The 22,092-nt window shown below is 39.7% G+C and overlaps 1 pseudogene; it reads right to left on the reverse strand.

Annotated features, from left to right (window-relative positions):
* Positions 1-3,165: 3,165 nt before the first annotated feature.
* LOC111541230 lies at positions 3,166-3,470 on the reverse strand (annotated as a pseudogene).
* Positions 3,471-22,092: the final 18,622 nt, after the last annotated feature.

Below are 22,092 nucleotides of genomic sequence, written 5' to 3' on the forward strand. Positions count from 1 at the left end.
ACACAGATATTAGTGTCAGACTTGAAGCTGTGGCCTGAAACTAAGGAGTCCTGGTCAAGTACTCTTTCCACAGCTGCTGCTTCTGTTAATGTTTGATAACTTTTTAGCATACTCTGTATTTCCAGCACCTATTATAACCATTACAATGCATGTAAGGCAAATGTTGGTTGCTCTTAGATGATCCTTAGCATTCTAACCACACAAGAAAAAGTAGCAAATAAGTATTTCAGGCATCCTTCTTGGGCTTTTATCACAGCACAACCTGCTGCAGAGTCTGATGTCATGATGGACCTTTATTGTCAGCTTCAGAAATTCTAGGTGAGCTATTAATATGCTTAATGAATTTGCTCCCCAGCAACATGTTCCTATGAAAACATGGTGAGTATATATTACTCACTGTGTTTCACAAAACAATTATGTACATATTTTGTCTTCATACCGATCAACATTTGCCTTAAAGACACATTCTGTATAATTTGAAACATCCATGAAGCTTTTCCTCTTCCTGGAATAACTAGCACCCCTTCCTCAACCTCTTCCCCATTCAGGGATTCTTGATCTTCACTGTGTTATGAACCCCACTGCCAATCTGCTATATACCTAAAGCCTATGTACCTTTCTTAGTATAATGCTTTTAAATACATAAAATAAAGAATAAAGCATGTAGAATTACAAAGAAAATCAATTTATATTGAAATTCAGCTGTCAGAATATTAAAGTCAATTAAATATAAACACCAATATTTGGTATGATAATATGTATAGTTTCTGTTAATACATTAATAAAGTCCAGTGGTGGTTCTACTACTATAATTTTAAAGCAGTGAGTGTAAGGGATATTTTGAAATACCTACAATATCTGATATGGATGAGATATGAAAATAGCTATGATTTCTATTGGTGACGTTGTCACCAGTATGTTAATATTACTGTAGCTTGTTTTCTACATTTATTTTTTTCACTTTTACATCCATTATATTTAATTTGATTCTTACAACAACCTTGTGAGGTAGGCAAGATGGTGAAGTCGATATTTTATAGACAAAGCAGCTGAAGCATAGCAGGAGCTTAACTGATGGAATCCATCTTCTCTTCCATCAAGCATCTTCTTGTATATTGTCTTCATCCAAATCCTTGACAGAAATGCTGAAGAGGACCTCTGTAGGCTATGCTGATCCTGAATTCTTAAATAGCTTAAATAGATTAAACTAACTGGTACAGCAGTTTAAGCAAGTCAGTTTCACCTAGAAGTGTGATTATCCAACCCACATGTTGCCATTTCTGTTCAAAAAGGATGGTACAAAAGACAGTCACAGTCACCTGGCTTACTGACAGAAACATTAATATTAATCCAATGAGTAAAAAGCACATGAGGATTGGATGCCACAAAAAAAAATTTCAACCTGTATCTACCAACTGTCATACCAACTAAAGAAGCCAAGTCTCTCTCTCTTCCAAAACCCTCATGGGGCCATGTTTTATTATAACGGTTTGTCACAGGTCCTAACTCACACTGTATTTGATTATGTACATGTCTCGTAATTAAGTCATTCCTCTTTATCACACCCGGCACTTAGTCCACTGCTGCCCATGTAGGAGGCACTCAAATTGGTAAAAGAGAAATCTATTCAAGCGAATGTTCTTCCAATAGTATCTGGCCCCCCTCCAAAAGCAAACTTGTGACTAGAAGTGGTACCAGTCTTTGCCACATTCCTACTAACATGACTGATTTAAATGCTGTTATAATTGACTTGGTCATAGTTTCCAACAGATGCAAAGGCTTTTGCTAGTTAAACCAGTTTTCATTGGATCATTTTGTTTTCTATGTGTGTTTTGACCAAAAACAAAGATAGGTTCTCTAACAACAGGGAGAGAATACATGAAATAGGAATACATCTGTAAAATGATGGTCTATCAATAAGGAAAATAAGTGATTAATAAAACAAAACATCCGACTGTAGGTCTACCCAAAGAAAGGAAAAAAAACTAACAAACAAGAATATAGTGCTTTACCATTTACGTATCTTTCACATACATTCTCATTTGACCCTCACAACAGCCCTGTGAGGTAAGCATCACAGATATTCTTCTCATTAAACAGATGGAGACAGTAAATCTCAGAGCAGTTCACTGATATGCCCAAGGCTCTACAGTTAGTGAATGATTTCTATTAACATCAGTCTTTGGCCTAAAAATTCAGCACCCAACTTCCCCTTATACTTGTCCCCACCTACTTCATAGGGATAATGAAGATAAAATGAATTCAGGGCTAGAAAAATACTTTGAGGGAAACAAGCACTATATAATTATACCTACAAACTATGATTTTCCACAATATATGGCTCATTCCTCTTCTCTTCCCAGCTTGTGTGTGAACCCAGAGTTGTGTATTGCCTCTGTTCTATGCTCAATAAGCAAATAAGGCAGGCAGGGGGTACAGTGTGATCCTGTTTAAAGTTACATAAATTACAATCAGGGTAACTGCTGTTATTAGGCAAATTGAAAAACAGCACAGAAAGGTCAGTGTGCAGCTAGGACCCACTAAAGCCCAGAGCAAAGCAATGCAAGATTATCAAACAAGGCATGATTGCATAGAAGGAAAATGTGGTATTAGAGTTCAAACTGGCACACACACACAATTATCTAAGGCAAAGTGGTGGCAAAGAAGAGTTATTTGTTCCATGTTACACAAACAAGAGCAGAAGATTCATGGGAACCCGTACAAAAGCATCTTGTGTCACACGGATCTCTCCAACTGCCTATAGGGAATGTACACAACAGTGTCACCTTCGAAGAATGACTGTACCTATGTTCATGTCCTGAACTACACCAAGGAATAGCTCCATGCTAAACTGCCTTGGCTAAAATACAACCAGTACCGTCATTCCTAATCAGACTAATGAACAGAATGGCTTTTAAGGTAAGGAGTTAGATGGCTGTGTTTAGTTTTTTTTCGGGATTTACTTCGGATTCTCCTGCTTTAAGACCCAAAGAAAGTTATACTGAGTTTTTATTGATGATTCTATGTGTTTATAACAGAGTGTGATAGGTGAATTAAACATATTAAAAGAGTTCTATAGCATCCGTTCGGAAAAGATTACATACTATACAAAGTATTCAAGTCATACAAAACCGTTTTTCCATGTCTTTTCAACTGAGAAGAATCCTATTCAGCACGCTTCTCCTCCTGAGGTGGTTCGTACTGAGCAAGCTGTGCTTTCAGTTTTTTAATTTTTTTCTACAGTAGCTTTATATTTCTCTTTCATTTTGACCAGTTCTAGGTGAAGCAGCTCTATTTCTGGATTTTCTGGGGTAGCAGCTCCTAAGTGATGCTTTAAGAAATCCAAAGCACTGTTAGGTTTCTCTGGTTCTTCATACCAACACCTTGGTCAGCGTGTCCAGCACACCTGACTTCTCCAAGTACCTCCGGAATGGCTCACACTTCGAGTTGGCAGCTTTGTAATGGGCCATAGTGACAGTGGCAGCAGCATAGCTGGCCAGTTTTCTACATTTGTAATAGAAGGAAATGCTCAACTGTAGTTCAATATTAATGAAAATAAAGGTGGATTTTTTTCCCATCTAACATTCATAAACACATTGAACCCTATCCTTGGCTATCAGTGGATGACAGGTTAAGAACCCCTACTCTAGCTAATTCCTACTTATTTTCAAAACTGTGTCATTTCTTCTAAAGAACTTCACCAACCTGCCCCTAGAGAGAGTTAGCTGCCACTCTTCTGTGTCCCAAGAGCACTCCACAACCTCTCCAGCCTAACACTTAGTGCACCACTGACTCTGCTTCAATGTACTTGTTTGTCCCTCCTACAGGAGCACACATTCCTGAGGCATGGACCGTGGCTTGTGAGGCTTTATATTACCACCATGTAGCCCAATATCTGGCATATAGCAGGGGTCACTAGACATTAAAAGGGAGGAGGAAGGAAAATTCAAAGAAAAGGGAGCCATAGATCATACACTATGATCTTTAAAACAGAAAATTCAAATTAGTAGCTTGAATGTTTCCTTGAGTCAAATTTCCTATCAATGGGATCTTCATATGTCAGGGAGTAGAGATGACTATGTGCACCTGTTCTACTTCCCTTTCAGCGCAGCTCTCAATTTTCAGCCTCCTAAGGAATCACAATCCCGCACTACCGACCTAATAATAGTAATATCCCAATTTCAGACCTGTTTCTTTTAGGTTCTCATTAGTACAGATGAGGAAAAGGGGCAGCAGAGACATGAAGATAAAAGGCTTTCTTCACACCCTGAGCTATTTAGGGCTTTATCATTCAAATTTTCTTTACACTTTAAGTTCTGGGATACATGTGCAGAAGATGCACATTTGTTACATAGGTATACATGTACCATGGTGGTTTGCTGCACCCATCAACCTGTCATCTAGGTTATCATTCAAATGTTAAAAGCCAGGAAAAATGATTTAATTTTAAGGCACATACGTAATGTATATATTCTCCCTAGAACTCTATGTATTTGAAAATGATTGTTAATGTTTCCTTAAAAAATGGAACACTAGTAATAAAAGCCTCCTAAGTCCTCAGCACAGATGCTTTATGTAGAATAAACATAGATGCTTGTACACAGCAAGATACATTTTCAGACATAACTCAACTTCTTCCTATTAATGTCATATAAGCATTGGGACTTATTCATGCATATTCACTTAATTTTGTATGTGTCTCTTCTTTCCCAGTAATAAATACTTGCCATTCCTACCCAAATGAATGGACATTCACGTATCAATGTGAGGCTGCATATTTCTTGGGTACAAGTTGATTTTTGCTCTACAATGAACGTGTTTATTATAGGAGGAAGAAGGTAGAGATCCACATGGAGATAAAATTGGAAAAAATTTATAACCATTTTTATTGTCTAATAGTGGTCTTCTATTCAGTGTTGGCTAATGTATGAGTACAGGTTGAACCAAGTCTTTGATTAGCATTTCAATGGCATTCAATAAATCCCTACAGACTATCCTATTGAAATATACTAGTCACCCTCACAAATTTAAGTTACTAAATTGAATCTGATTTAATATAAAGTTCTAAGATCTTGACTTGAATGAAGTTTATTTCACCCCATCATTTTATAAGGCACTGACCCATTCTCACTGCATGTATTCTGTAAGTGATATCTTATCAGGGTCTTTGGTAGGTAACCATGGAGCAGATGCTAAAATATCCTTGTGGGCCTTGGTTCAGCATTTACCACCCTTTACCTACCGAGCAGCAAGTTGAAAAGCAGTATTCTCTGTCCTCCTTCCCACTAACTTTCCTAAATGGAGTGTTGGTTGTACACAGAAGAAAAGCTGGACAATGATGATGATGACAGGTGAGAAGTCACTTGCATTGGAACTGTGGGTCAAGGAATTGATCTCAAAGAATTAGTCTATATTTGAACCTCTACATCTTTTGAAAGGAAGCCCCACAGCACCTTAACTGTACTTGGGATTCTAAAGTTCCACAACTTATTGCGTGCTCTTTTACCTGTTACTTACCTGCATCTCTGATTTTATCATTCTTTTCTTATGTTATATTATTCCTTTCATTCCTGCTCTCTCTCCTCTTCTGAAAACATCTTATATTTTGAATTAGCTATTACCCTAAATTTACTGATTTGGTATATAACATTTGAGCTCTTCAGAAAAAGAATCTACCCCAAACTAAAAGTTTAGAAGTATGTTTAGAAGGCAGGCAAATTGATCTAATACATATAGAGAAACATTTACTAAGTTTTTTTTGTAAATAAATGTAGTCATTCATAGTGGATATATTAGTATTACAGCAATAATTTTATACTTATTATCACCCTTAATTTACATAATACTGTACACATCTTTCCCAGGCAGAAGGGGAAATAGGAGGCTGGAAAAAACAATTCAAACAAACAGAACAGGAAAGACAGCTTAAATGCTTTTTTATGGTTCATAACAAAACTTATTTTAAAAGAAAATAAGGCCTGAGAAAATGTTTTCAGAATCATCGCTTGAAGTAAAGAGATTGTATGAAAGCAATTTGCTTGCAAATTTAACAGTCAGTAGACATTTTCAATAATCCACATTTTAAAGTACTTGAAAACCTTAAATATTTTCTAAACAGAAAGAAAAGTGTTACCAGTAATTATCATCTGTTAAAATATAAACCCTGTGTCTAACAGTATAATGAATCAGATGTGAAGAGGGAAAAACTGAAAGGATGGAGAGGATAATAGAGCCAAGAGCAGGAGGCAGCTTTGGGGATGGATAAAGGACAAATCATTCCAGACAAATGTGATCACTCTTTTAAATCGCATTACAAGATTAATGGATGAAGGGAATGCACTAGAGGTAATATATATGGATTTTACTAAAGCATTTGATACACTACTCCATGAATTTCCACTTGCAAAATTAATTCAAATTGGGTAGAATATGTGCATGGTCACATAGATTGAAAATTGGCTCAAGGACCATAAACAAAGAGCAGTGACAAACATTGGTCCCTTATATTTAGGTGGGAGACAGTGTCCACTGCATTCGTGAGGACCCGTGCCCACTTTGGCATCCCACAACCACTTCACTGATGATCTGGGGGAAGGAAAATGAAAGTACAGAATTCACAAATGTTGACATGGGAAGTATCACAAACCAAGGCAGTTAGAGCACAAAAAGAGTTAATAAAAATAGAAAATAAAATTAAATATAAGCAACACTTAACCTCTTTTAATGACTAAAAGAAGAACAAATAATTACTAGAAAAATTGTTACACACAATTTTCATTTTAATAATTGTTAAAACACTGATTGGGGAAAGTGCCCTTAAAGTCATGCTGTCAGCTGGGCACAGTGGCTCACGCCTGTAATCCCAGCACTTCAGAAGGCCGAGATAGGAGGATTGCTTGAGCCCAGGAGTTCAAGAACAGCCTGGACAATATGGCAAAACCCTGTCTCTACAAAAATACAAAAATTAGATGGACACGCTGATGTGCACCTATAGCCCAGCCGCTTGGGAGGCTAAGGCAGGAGGATGGCTTAAGACTAGGAGGCAGAAGTTGCAGCAAGCCGAGATCATGACATTGCACTCCAGCTTGGGTGACAGAGTGAGATTCTGTTCCCCCGCCCCCAAAAAAGTCATGCTGTCATTAAATTGGATTGTTCTTCATTTAGTTAGAATCTGAGGCTAGGCATAGTGGCTCATGCCTGTAATCCCAGCACTTTGGGAGGCCGAGGCAAGTGGATTACCTGAGGTTAGGAGTTTGAGACCAGCCTGACCAACATGGTGACACCCTGTCTCTACTAGAAATACAAAAAAAGCCAGATTTGGTGGTGGGCGCCTGTAATCCCAGCTACTCAGGAGGCTGAGGCAGGAGAATTGCTTGAACCTGGGAGGCTGAGGTTGCAGTGAACCAAGATCTTGCCACTGCACTCCAGCCTGGGCAACAGAGTAAGATTCCGTCTCAAAAAAAAAAAAAAAAAAATTGAAATGCTGTGCTCCTGTGTTGCTCCAAAATTTTAATTCATCCAAAGAAACTCATAGAAATGCTGAAGGAGCAAAGAGAATTGATAATTATTTCTTTATAAAGAATTCTTTTATAAATAAAAAATAAATTTATAAAGAAGAATTTATTTATAAATAAAGAATTATTTCTTTATAAAGAAAGAATTTAATGTCTACTTAAGTGAGTAACTATTTAGGTATCAGTAATTTCCCCAAATATGTGATGAAAACAGGACAAATAATCATCTTAAGTGAATCTTGGCTTATTATAGGAATTTTTCTGATGAAAAGTCTCCAAATACCATTTCGATAGCTGCCAGCTCAAACTTAATATTGTTTCAAATTTTTTTTGTTAGAATTATTGAAATCATGTAAAATTTAATTGTTTAGAAGCAACATGAGCTCTTAAAAAGTGGATGGGTAAAATATGATTTTCCTTTTACAGACAGCAGGATCTTATTTATAATCAAAGCCATTTCATATTCATCTCATCCATTCCTCATGACCACCTTGTGAGGGAGGTATCATCATCCCTGAATTATAGATGTGGAAACTGAGGCTCAGAGGGGACAAATCCTTACCCAAGACTATACCTTTAGTAATGTCAGAGTTACTAAACCCAAATGTTACGGACACCTAGTCTTGGAGTCTTTCCACTAAACAGAACTGTTTCTCATGTGTATGCCATGAAAGAGACTGTCTCAGAAGCCATGTGCCAGAGTCTGACCTTGACTTTAACTGTTCATTTTGTGCTGAATTAGATAATGTAATGGAAAGGGCCTAGCATAGAATCTGGGACAGAGAGGCGCTTAATAATGTTCAGCTCATTTGCTTTTACCCTATTTCCAATTTCTTCATTCAACAGTTATTAAGCACCTAAGAGGTGCTGGGCACTGCCCAGCAGGTCAATCATCTTAGCTCTTTTTAAGCTCAGGTCTCCCAAGTGAGACCTGAGGCCCCATGAGAGAAGACCCCTGTGTCTGCCTGTTCACTGCAGTGTCCTCAACACCTAGCATATACTCAGTGAAGACTTTCTGAGTTAGAGAAAACATTTCCCCTCATCCCTCCAAAGTTCTCGTGAGCTCTGGCCAGGCTAAAGCCTCATGTGCTCTCTTCATACAGCATCAGATAAATGACCAGCAACTCCCTGCACCCACTAAATTCCTGGATGGGACCATTAGGAAGCTAGTTGGTTTCACTTGTCAAGGTTTTGGGTTTGTTTTGTTTTGTTCTTTCTTTTCTTTCACCAAAGCATCCCTGGGGCCTGATAACAAGTTAAGGGCCATGCTAAAGTGCTTGACGACTTTGCTTAATGTAGGGGACAGGTCTTCTGCTTCCCCTGTGCCTATTCTTGAACCTCTCCGCAGAAAATTCTGTAGGGGAGCAGTAAGAGCGCATGACTTTGTAGCTTTTGAACCATCTTTCCTGCAAATGTGGAAGGAGACTAGAGTAGGGAAGACCCAGATGAGGGAAAAGCTTGGAGCTTCTTTAGTGACTAGGCCAAATCTAAGGACAGGTCACGGGGCATGTAGCTCAGGTAGTGATGCACAACATAGAGATTCCCCATTGCCAGAGAAAAGACCTGCCCATAACACACAAAAACAAATGTGTGCATTCTGCCTGGGAATATTTTACACCACAGATATTTCCACCCACAATTGAATTAGTCATGTTATTTTCAAAAAATACTTTTGTCGTTTCCAAACCTCTTCTGCATCAGGCTTATTGCAGTTGGGTGAGTGCACCTGACGTCTTCAGTGAAGTGTCAGGTGTAATTTAGCACTGGGAGATGAATTATGGGATTGCCCTTTAGGAAAAGGCTGGGAGCTCAGCCCTGCCTGTCAAATAGGTCCCTGCCTTAAAGTGAACTCTGCAGGTGAATGAATCAGTATTTGGCATATCAGCATTTCATTGAGCCTCCATGCTAATGTCTTTTTGAAATGAAACCGAGAAAGCTGTTAACCTCAGTTAGCTGGGTGTCCCCTCTGTGACCGGGATAAATCATCAATGTAGAGGCTGAGAACTCTGTTCTCACTGCTTTGGGGAATGAGAGCCGCGGCTGTGGGGAAGCTGATGGAAGGAGACTCCAAATCTCAGAAAACTAAATCAGGATTTTTATCTTCCTTAAAAGGAGAAATAACTATTACTTCTCCTTGCCTCCTGATTTAGCAGATCTAACAGGATTTTGGAGAATTTTATTCAATTAGATAGCATATCCTTATGTATCCTTTTTTCCAAGCCCTTTGATCTCATATATATATGCGTATGTGTGTATATGTTCATATACATAAATACATAAATTCCTGGGATGTCTCACAACTGAAAACCTGGTCTTAACTGCCTGAGTAGCTATGGTCAGCCAACTAGAAATTCTCCACCATTTGTTTTTTGTTTTGTTGAGACGGAGTCTCTCTCTGTCACCCAGCCTGGAGTGCAGTGGTGCAATCTCAGCTCACTGCAACCTCTACCCCCTAGGTTCAAGAGATTCTTCTGCCTCAGCCTCCCCAGTAGCTGAGATTACAGGCATGTCCCACCATGCCTGGCTAATTTTTGTATTTTTAGTAAAGATGGGGTTTCACCATGTTAGCCAGGCTGGTCTTGAACTCCTGACCTCAAGTGATCTGCCCATCTCGGCTTCCCAAAGTGCTGGGATTACAGGTGTGAGCCACTATGCCCGGCCTCCACCACTTGAATATTTTTCCAAAACTCGGTTTCAAACAACATCTACATGAAATCTTCACGTCAACCTTGTGAAGCAGGAGTCATTATTTCTGATCTTCCATCTGAAAACACTGGGGTGCAGAGAAGTTTCGGGAGTGGCCAAGCTCAGGGTCAAACCCAGAGCTTCTGCTTCAGTTGTCTGTTCCTCAGTCGGTAGCTGCTGTGCAACCATTGTGGCCAGATGCAATGCCAGGCACCAGAAATCTTTCCCCTAACAATCCAGTGCAAACAGAAGGTTTATGACCTGGGCTTGCAGGCTGCTTTTTGCCTTGAAGGCTGTGGACTACTTCTTCCTGCAGCTCTCCCAAAGGGAAGGCTATTTGATTACTACTTACGTCTTTAGCCTTTGGTATTTACAATCAGTTGTACAATTGCTATTTATAGCTCCAATGTGCATGTTATTCCCTTTTTCACTTTGCGTGCCTGAGCTTTCTGAACTGGAAAAGGAGTAGATGAATGAAGTTAGGGCCCATGATTTTGAGTGTTCAAGAGGAACACAGGGCAAGATGCTAGAAGGATTCTCAATCAGCAGGAAAACAAACTAGGTTAAGTAAGCTGCAAGGTTTTTAGAACAATTGCAGATTCATGATAAAATTTATTCTCTAAAACTTAAATCCCAGAAAAAAAATTGAAAAGCACAAATTATGAAAAGGGCCATAGATGGCCTGTAAGCATGTAAGTGTCATGCTTGGAAAAGGAGCTTTCTTGCTTGCTCCTTTTATCCTTTGGTTGGAGGGAGGAGCAATCAGAGTGGGGATGAAACTGGCTTGGAGGGAGGAGCGATCAGAGTGGGGATGAAACTGGCTTGTAAGGACAGAGTTCAAACATTGATAGAATGCAAGACACAAAGGTTTGAGGACCAGTAGGAGGGTCCAACTACATGATTTTACGGAGGTGAAAACTGAAGCTCAAAAATGTCAGCCAATTTGTCCAAGGCCACAAAGCTTGTTAAATTGAAGAATTAGGACATAAGTACAGATCTTCCAGTGCCAAGTCAGTGTTCTGTATGACATCTGAGGTGGTCTAATTGAGTTTCCTTCCTTTGTTGAAAGTCCCAAGTGGCAATCCCAAAGGAAAGAGCATAAAATGACCATCCAGTGCTACTCAGTTTTGAAAGAATGCAACCTTTATTTCCAGGCCTGTTTTTCACTTTTGTTTACCCACACCCAGGTCCCGCCCACCTACTCCCACAAAATCACATCCTCCACTAGCCTTCTGTTACCTCGCCAGAAAAATTTAACCATGTCTTCATTCACACTACATCTATAACTTTGAACATACCTCTATACTTCATTTATCCCTCATGTTGTAATTTATTTGTTCATGGGTCTCTTAAGATTCTATATATTGTGTTCCTATAGATTGTGAATTTCATGAGAACCCATTCACCTTAGCGCTTCCCCATATCTAGCATTGTAACTGGAAAGTGGCAGGAACCCCATAAAAGTTAGTTGAATTGAATACCATCTGCTCTCCAGCAAACTGAAGTGGTCAGGCAATTCTATCTGAGTTTCATATAATCTGCCAATGACAAAGATCTATTGTCTTGGGCTTCATGTTGAAGTTTGAAGGTTCATTATAGCTTCTTCTCATCCCCTTAGCCTGTTTAAGGGCTGATCAGGGCCAGGCACAGTGGCTCACACCTGTAATTCCAGCACTTAGGGGAAGTAAAGTGGGAAGATAATTCAAGCCCAGGAGTTTGAGTCTGCAATAAGCTATGATTGCACCATGCACTTCAGCCTGGGCGACAAAACAAGACCTTGTCTGGAAAAAAAAAAAAAAAACACTGATCAGGATAGAAAGAAATTTATAAGTGTTTTCTTGTACTTGTGACTAACTGTACTTGTGCAAATAAAATTTGCAGTGATCTGGAGACCCTCAAAATGTGCTTTCTCCTTGTGAATCCACTGAAATGGCATTACATTAGTTTTACTTCTTATTCTTTAATGACAGTGAATCAAACCTTCGTGGCAACTTTGCACTCTTTTTATATTTCCAGAAGCAGATATGTAGACAGAGCCAGAAATCACTCCCCAAACAGCAGAGAGATATAAAGAAGTACAGCAAAAAACTTCACCCTTAAAGGAGTTACACTGATTGTGGAAGATGGTTTTCTTGTGAACCCCCCAAAGGAAAATTCTGAATCCACCTAAAGGAAATTTCTGGGTTTTCCAACTTGAACATCAAAATTAAATGCAGGGGAATTTAATGTTTTGCATTCCCAAATATTCATTGGTTCCTCAGCATGTCAGTGGGATTAAATCAGAAGAGGTTCCCAATTAAACATTTAAAAAATGTATTCACACAAATCAAAACTGCATCTCACCCCAGTTAAAATGGCTTATATCCAAAAGACAGGCAATAACACATGCTGGCAAGAATATGGAGGAAAGAGAACCCTCATACACTGTTAGCGGGAATGTGAATTAGTACAACCACTATGGAAAACAGTTTGAAGTTTCCTCAAAAAGCTAAAAACAGAACTCCCATACAACCCAGCAATCCCACTCCTAGGTATATATTCAAAAGAAAGGAAATCAGTGTATCAAAGATATCTGTACACCCATGTTTATGGCAGTACTATTCACAATAGCCAAGATTTGGGAGCAACCTGAGTGTCCATCAACAGACAAATGGAAAGAAAATGTGGTACATATACACAATGGAGTACTAATCAGCCATAAAAAAGAATGTGATCCAGTCATTTGAAACATGGATGGAACTGAAGGTCATTACATTAAGTAAAATAAACCATGCACAAAAAGACAAACTTTGCATGTTCTCACTTGTTTGTGAGAGGTCATTACATTAAGTAAAATAAACCATGCACAAAAGGACAAACTTTGCATGTTCTCACTTGTTTGTGAGAGCTAAAAATTGAACAACTAAAGTCATGGAGATAGAGACTAAAAGGATGATTACCAGAGGCTATGAAGGGTAGTAGGGAGGGTGGGAGAGAAGTGGGGATAGCTAATGGGTATAAACAAAATAGTTACAAAGAATGAATAAGACCTAGTATTTGCTAGCACAACAGGGTGACTATAGTAAAAAATAATTGCACATTTAAAAATACCTTAAAGAATATAATTGGGTTGTTTGCAACACAAATGATGAATGCTTGAGGTGACAGATACCCCATTTGCCCTGATGTGATTATTACACATTGCATGTTTGTATCAAAGTATCTCATGTACTCAATGAATATATACACATACTATGTACCCACAACTTAAAAAAATGTTTTTAATGTATTCATAATACATTAAGATTTTTGAAACTGGCTTGGTCTTTCTCTGTTCCATAATAGAAAAAGAAACTGCAATTCATTCACATTTCCACCACTGACAGGGAACTTACAAAGTATTCCATGGAAATAGGAAATAGGGATAACATAGTAACTTCAATCCACAAATAACTCCCAATCCAATGTTAGCTAATAATTCCAACCCCTACTCACCCTTCCTTGTATCAGAGCTGCCTTAATGAAGAGAGAAGAGGTGACAGATTGAGCTGCATCTCCTCGGATTTCCTTGGCATCACTTGAACATGCAAGGGCCAAAAGAAAGGAAGGAAAGGTAGGAAGGAAAATAAGAGAAAATCCACAATTCATATAGAACCAGAATCACTGAGATTTGATAATATTCACAAGACTAATAACCATCACAGGTCTCTCACATTCACCAATGGGAGAGGAGAGTGGAAGTTCTCCTTCACTGACTCCTTTATTCTATATGAAGATCTATGTTGAGAGGGAAACCTCATACTATTCTCTCCACTCTCCAAACAGTATATGCTGGGGAAATACTTCTCCCAGGGGAACTCTAAATTCCTTCTGATTTGGTTTTAGCTGAGGGGTTGCAATCAGTCTTCCCTAAGGATCCCTCAGGTGAAGGGGGCAAGAAGGAAAAGAAAACGGACTGACACTGTCAGTTCTAGGTGAAGGCCCAGGACCTGTAGAAATTTGGAGCTATTTTCACTTTCTCAGGTGGGCTTGACTAAGATCAGGCGTTGGTGAACTATGGCACATAGACCAACTGCCTTTCTTTGTACATAAAGTTTTCCTGGAACCCATCCACTCTCACCATTTACATATTATCTATGGCTGCTTCCATACTACAATAGCAGAGCTGAGTAACTGTGACAGAGATTGGCCCATGAAATCTGAAATATTTACTATCTGACCCTTTATAGAAAAAGTCTGCTCACCTCTATTAAGATTATCAACTGGCCGGATGAGGTGGCTCACGCCTGTAATCCCAGCACTTTGGGAGGCCAAGGTGGGTGGATCACGAGGTCAGGAGATTGAGACCATCCTGGCTAACATGGTGAAACCCTGTCTCTACTAAACATACAAAAAATTATCCAGGTGTGGTGGCACGTGCCTGTAGTCCCAGCTACTTGGGAGGCTGAGACAGGAGAACTGCTTGAACCCGGGAGGTGGAGGTTGCAGTGAGCCAAAATTGTGTCGCTGCACTCCAGCCTTGGTGTCAGAGCAAGACTCTATCTCAAAAAAAAAAAACAAAAAAAAAAAACATCAACCCTGAGCAAAGATAAGAAATGAGAAATCTGTATAAAAGCATAGACCACAATCAAGAGTTTGTTATAAACTACATCTAGAACCAACAATTATAATAGAATGTGACACATTTGTAATAAGTATAAATTTGTCTTTTCAACCAGGTAGGACTCCATTTGGCTGCAAGGAATAGAAACAACAATAGCAGGCTATAGCTGGGGGGTGGTGGTGTGTACCTGTAGTCCTATCTACTCGGGAGGCTGAGGTGGGAGGATCACCAGAAGGTCAAGTGCTAATGAGCTGAATCAATGATATAATGTCTATATCTTTCTACCTAGAAATGAGCACTTGATCTCCTAGTGATCCTCCCTCCTCAGCCTCCTGAGTAGCTAGGACTCCAGGTACACACCACCACACCCAGCTATAGCCTAGTGAGGTGGGAGGATCACTAGGAGGTCAAGGTTACAATGAGCTATGATTGTGCCACCGCACTCCAGCCTGGGTGACAGAGTGAGACCCAGTCTCTCACAAAAAAAAAAAAAAAAAAAGTAAGCTAAACAAATAGGCTTTATTTCCCTCAAATAAGTCTAGGTCGCATTGATTCAATACTCAAAAATGTCATCAAAGAACCAAGCCTTTTCTATCTATGATGTCAGAGCCAAAGATGCTGAGATTCTTGACTTTTTCTTCATATTGGTTACATGATGAGTGCTATGGTATCAACCATGATGTGTGTGCCCAAAGAAGGAAAAAAGGTGAAGAAGAGAGAAAAATCATGCCCTCTGTGCCTATATCTTTCTACCTAGAAATGAGCAACTTCCCCAGAAGTCCCATCCCACTGCTCTGGCAGACATCTGCTTACACCTCACAGCCAGATGAGTCCCAAAGCCACCCTCACTGCCCATGCTACTGGGAAAGCAAGAATTTAACACCCCAGTCTCTATGTGGGAAGGCTGCAAAAGACAAGGGGTTAGGAATGGCTTTGGGCTAACCAGTCAGTAGTGTCTTCCATAGATAGTTTTTCTCATTTTAGGTATGTAGGCACAGAGGGTAGTACCTATGAATATTTATTAGGTGGCCAAATGTACAGGTGGTTCAGTTGATTATTTATTTTATTCCATATCAAAGCAGTTATGTCCGGACAGGAACTGCAAAACCTTTTCTACAAATACTTCCAAAGATCTCTCAAGAGAACGCTGTTGAAACAGGGCAATCGGGCGGGAGAAAGAAATAAAGGTATTCAATTAGGAAAAGAGGAAGTCAAATTGTCCCTGTTTGCAGATGACATGACTGTATATTTAGAAAACCCCATCATCTCAGCCCAAAATCTCCTTAAGCTGATAAGCAACTTCAGCAAAGTCTCAGGATACAAAATCAGTGTGCAAAAATCACAAGCATTCTTATACACCAATAACAGACAAATAGAGAGCCAAATCATGAGTGAACTCCCATTCACAATTGCTTCAGACAGAATAAAATACCTAGGAATCCAATTACAAGGGATGTGAAGGACCTCTTCAAGGAGAACTACAAACTACTGCTCAACAAAATAGAAGAGGACACAAACAAATGGAAGAACATTCCATGCTCATGGATAGGAAGAAGCCATGTTGTGAAAATAGCCATACTGCCCAAGGTAAGTTATAGATTCAATGCCATCCCCATTAAGCTACCAATGACTTTCTTCACAGAATTGGAAAAAACTACTTTAAAGTTCATATGGAACCAAAAAAGGGCCCGCATTGCCAAGACAATCCTGAGCCAAAAGAACAAAGCTGGAGGCATCACGCTACCTGACTTCAAACTATACTTACTACAAGGCTACAGTAACCAAAACAGCATGGTACTGGTACCAAACAGAGATATAGACCAATGGAACAGAACAGAGCCCTCGGAAATAATACCACACGTCTACAACCATCTGATCTTTGACAAACCTGACAAAAACAAGAAATGGGAAAAGGGTTCCCTATTTAATAAATGGTACTGGGAAAACTGGCTAGCCATATGTAGAAAGCTGAAACTGGATCCCTTCCTTACACATTATACGAAAATTAATTCAAGATGGATTAGAGACTTAAATGTTAGACCTAAAACCATAAAAACCCTAGAAGAAAACCTAGGCAATTCAGGACATAGGCATGGTAATTCAGGACATAGGCATGGGCAAGGACTTCATGTCTAAAACACCAAAAGCAACGGCAACAAAAGCCAAAATTGACAAATGGGATCTAATTAAACTAAAGAGCTTCTGCACAGCAAAAGAAACTACCATCAGAGTAAACAGGCAACCTACAGAATGGGAGAAAATTTTTTGCAATCTACCCATCTGACAAAGGGCTAATATCCAGAACTTACAAAGAACTCAAACAAATTTACAAGAAAAAAACAATCCAATCAAAAAGTGGGCGAAGGATATGAACAGACACTTCTCAAAAGAAGACATTTATGCAGCCGACAGACACACGAAGAAACACTCATCATGACTTGCCATCAGAGAAATGCAAATCAAAACCACAATGAGATACCATCTCACACCAGTTAGAATGGCGATCACTAAAAACTCAGGAAACAACAGGTGCTGGAGAGGATGTGGAGAAATAGGAACACTTTTACACTGTTGGTGGGATTGTAAACTAGTTCAACCATCGTGGAAGACAGTGTGGCGATTCCTCAAGGATCTAGAACTAGAAATACCATTTGACCCAGCCATCCCATTACTGGGTATATACCCAAGGGATTATAAATCATGCTGCTATAAAGACACATGCACACGTATGTTTATTGTGGCACTATTCACAATAGCAAAGACTTGGAACCAACCCAAATGTCCATCAGTGACAGACTGGATTAAGAAAATGTGGCACATATACACCATGGAATACTATGCAGCCATGAAAAAGGATGAGTTCATGTCCTTTGTAGGGACATGGATGAAGCTGGAAACCATCATTCTCAGCAAACTATCGCAAAAACAGAAAACCAAACACTACATGTTCTCACTCACAGGTGGGAATTGAACAGTGAGAACACTTGGACACAGGGTGGGGAACATCACACACTGGGGCCTGTTGTCGGATTGGGGGATGGGAGAGGGATAGCATTAGGAGATATACCTAATGTAAACGATGAGTTAATGGGTGCAGCACACCAACATGGCACATGTATACATATGTAACAAACCTGCACATTGTGCACATGTACCCTAGAACTTAAAGTATAATTTTTAAAATGTAAAAAAAAAAAAAAAAAGGCGTCAGAATGAAACCTACCTTGTGGGCACCTTGATCTTGGATTTCCCAGCCTCCAGACTGTAAGAAATAAGTCTCTCTTGTTGAAGCCAAAAAAAAAAGAGTTGGGGACCGGGCAGGTGGATGCTCTGGGTGAATGGCAGAGCTAAGATGCTCTCAAACACAGATGGTGCCTATCTGTTTGCTTACCAGATGGTTCTAATTGGATTGGCACAGGGTGGATTTATGGCTCATTTTAGGGACAGACTTTATCTTGGAATTTATGTTGAAGCTAAAAGTGTCCACACCATTTCCTTTAGTAATGTGAACCTATTCACTTGATGTTAAATATTAAACTAGTCCCCTTAAATAAGCCAATAAAACAGTAAGATAAGGTCAGAATCTATAGGTTGACTTAGTCTCATCTACCTATGAAATTACATAATAATTTCTCCTTTTTCTTTTTTTTTAGTCTTACTACTCACAAAGCTATTGTATTTATGTTATTATTCAATTCATGTTTATACTGGAGAACCTCAAGAGTTGAAGATTTGTAAGTTTGAAACATGTTATGTCAGTCCTCTTAGAGGGTTAATGCCATTGTTATAGCCATGTCAGCTTCATCTCTTTATCTGTAAACTTTCTGCTTGTGGCTGGATCTCACCTCCTAGTCAGACAGGTGGAGGACAGAAAGTAATCATAGCTTGACAGGGATTTTGTTTTAGCGGAAGTTTGTCTATGATTCTATTGGGATAATAATAACAAAATAATAAGAATAATAATAGTAAAAGATTGCTTGTGCTTTCAGGGTTTCACAGGAAAACAGCAATTCACAAATTTACAACTGAGGGAATTTAATGCAGGGAATTACAGGGAGACGCTGAGAAGCCAGTGGGAATGGTGAGGTTAACAGCAGCAGAAAGCCACTGCCCTCACTAGGCTGAAGAGACAAAGCGAGGAAGTGGTGTTACCAGAGCCCGGAGGCCAGGGTCATCTCGTAGAAACCGGAATCATGGAGGAAGGCCTGTGTGAGAGCTAGCGCTACAGAGGAGACACAGCTGGGGCTGGAGTCCTATCCCAAAACAGAACAGGAGGCAGAGATGTGCCTAATTTCTCCCTCCCAAACTCCGTTCTCCCTTCAGCTCCTTCCACTGCCTGAACCTATCTGGAAGCCAACTGACTGGTGAGCCTAGAAATGCAGGCCTTGGGGGATCAGATCCCAGCCACACAGAGCAGAACAGGGGAAAGTGGGGAATGGAGTTGAAGGCAAACAGGCTTAGAAACAATACAGAAGCTCTATTCCTCCTCTTACCCCACTGTAGGTGAAAACATACACTTTGGCCTCTAGTAATTATTAAGTTGTGCCTCTGAGCCATGTGTGGGTTTCTTTCTAGTGTTGGTTACGATGGTTATGTCAACACATTAACAATCTTTATTGCATATCCAATGGATGATAAATATTACTAGACTCTGTAGGAAATAGAAAGAAATTGGAGACAACATCACTGACTATATGTCATTTACCCTTACACTTATAGTTAGTTGGAGGTTTTCTAAAACAGGTAAATCCTAAAACAAGAGGTAAAAGTTTTCCTATAGAGTAGATAAGAAGAGTGTTTTAGGTAGAGGAAGTACCCTAAGGAAGTGTGAAACACATTTTGCATGGCACACAAATATCCTTAACAGGAATACACAGTCTAGATGGGCTTGGGTGACAGAGAAGTCAGTGGAAAACTTTGGAGGTCCAACAGAGTACTTTAAATGTGATCACTAGGGAACACGGTAAACCTTCCCTGTGAAAAATGATATTGAGCTCTGCTTGGTGCCAGATAGAGCACTAAGGAGCTATTGGGATAGTCTAGTCAGGAGGTAGAGAGCAAGTGTCTGAATGTGAGGAGGCATCATAATGTGGTGGTTAAGAACACAGATTCTGAAGCAAATCTGTCTGGGGTCAAATCTCAGTTCTACCACTTACTAGATCCTTCTCTGGAGGACAAAGATGATAATAGTAAGCGCCCCTGCTTGTAGGGTTCCAAGCATTAACTCCATGCCTGAGACATGATAAATGTTAGCCATTATTGAAATCATATTAGAGGACGAGCTTACCAAGGAAAAGAGGAAGAGTAAAATGCCCTTCAGGCAGCTCAGATGTATATTTGGAACTGTTTGTAATATAAATTGTAGTTGAAATCACTATGAATGCATAAACTCACTGTAAGACTGAATTCAGAGGAAGGAAAAACAGAGGATCCAGGACAGACAGGAGACAATAGAAAAGCAGTCAAGGAAATAATAAGGGAATTCTGTGGACCAGCATTACCTCAGAGAGTAATAAAGTCATACAAAACAGTGGTCACTTGACAGGATATTGAAGCCCTGGATGAATGTCTTCTGTTCAGTTTGCTGAGTTGGTTTTCTGCTTACTCTGACCTAGGCATTACCATCATTTTTGCACGTTGCAGCATTTAAAATATCCCAATGTTGTATAATACAAATCCCAATGTTGTGTAAGTGCCTGTCATCAGTGACCATAGTGATACATTTTTAAAATCATCCATAGGGAGTTGAGTGTACATCTTTAAATCTTCCAAGGAAGCTAATTTGGCAATAATAAGAGCACAAGACTTTCTTGTAGGGTGCCAGAGCCACGTCGCTAGTACCAGTTTCCCTGCTTCTCACTGGAGCCTAAAAACAATAAGGAGAAGGAGTTCAGTAAATGGAGACATTACCAACAGCCACAAAGTAGCCAAAATTGCTGCAAACGGTCTGGCGTTAGCCCAATACCAACTTTGGCTGAGGCTGTACATCTATATGACATGTGGTTATTGTGCCTGACATTTGGCATGAACAGTGAAGTGCTGGCCTGAGAGTAGAGATAAGGAAAGGAGATGAGGAAGAGAGAGATGGGTGGACAGATTTGCTGTAGGGTTTTGTATGTTCAGTTTCCATCACTGCTTAAAGAATAGGTGTGCAGAACTTCATTTGGTGGCAGCTTAGAGAATGTGCCTTTCTGTGTTTCTCCTTTAATTAAAACCAGTAGGGTTGAAGTGCCTAGTAGTATGGAGGCCACTAGGGTTGTGGAAGGGGCTGTGATCTTACCAAGGGAATCAAAGAAGCTGGCTCTTGTGGGTCTTGTAGTGTGTCCTAGAAAGACAGAGCCATTTCATTTATTTTTCTTAAGTGCCTTACAGTTCTTAGTCTCTATACATCACATGAGCCAACACTGAAGAGTTTGAAGAAAAGCCCCATGGTTGATTAGTTTCTGTTATAACTAAAGTAACCATGTAATTTGTCCTCCAGGATTTTTATTGAAAGAGCATACAATGAATAGTTTTGCTGGGACAACAGGCATAAACTGGACCATCTCAGAATGATTAGAATATGTAATCATTGGCTGGGCACGGTGGTTCATGCCTGTAACCCCAGCACTTTGGGAGGCCAAGGTGGGTGGATCACCTGAGGTCAGGAGTTCAAGACCAGCCTGGCCAACATTGCAAAACCACATCTCTACTAAAAATACAAAAAATTAGCCAGGTATGGTGGCACACACCTGTAACCACAGCTACTCAGAAGGCTGAGGCAGGAGAATGGCGTAAACCCGGGAGACAGAGGTTGCAGTGAGCCCAGATCACGCCATTGCACTCTGGCCTGGGTGACAGAGCAAGACTCCATCTCAAAAAAAAAAAAAAAAAAAAAAGTAATCATCCTACTTATAACCCACTTCAAAACTTTTTAGTTCATATAGTATAGTGATTAAGAGAACAGACCCTGGAACCAGACTTACTAAAACCTCAGCTATGCTGGCAACTAGCTATGTGACCTTGACACGTAACTTAACTCCCCTGAAATTCAGTACCATCATTGGCAAAATAATTGTTCCTACATTTGACGGTTATGGTACTAAGTTAATATGGTTAATGTGTGGACAGGCACTTACAGCAGTTCCTGGAAGATAGTGCAAGCTGATTGTGTACTGTTCTTGTTATTTCACACACTGAAGAGTAAGTAACCTAATCTTACAGACCTGATGCCCAGCCTTCTTTTCCCATGCCATGGCATGGAGGGGCATTCAGCAAATTATTTATGTACTGAATGAATAAATTAAAAGAAAGAAGGAAGAAAAGAACATG

This window comes from Piliocolobus tephrosceles, chromosome 17 (genome assembly GCF_002776525.5).
Source record: "Piliocolobus tephrosceles isolate RC106 chromosome 17, ASM277652v3, whole genome shotgun sequence".
Taxonomy (NCBI): domain Eukaryota; kingdom Metazoa; phylum Chordata; class Mammalia; order Primates; family Cercopithecidae; genus Piliocolobus; species Piliocolobus tephrosceles.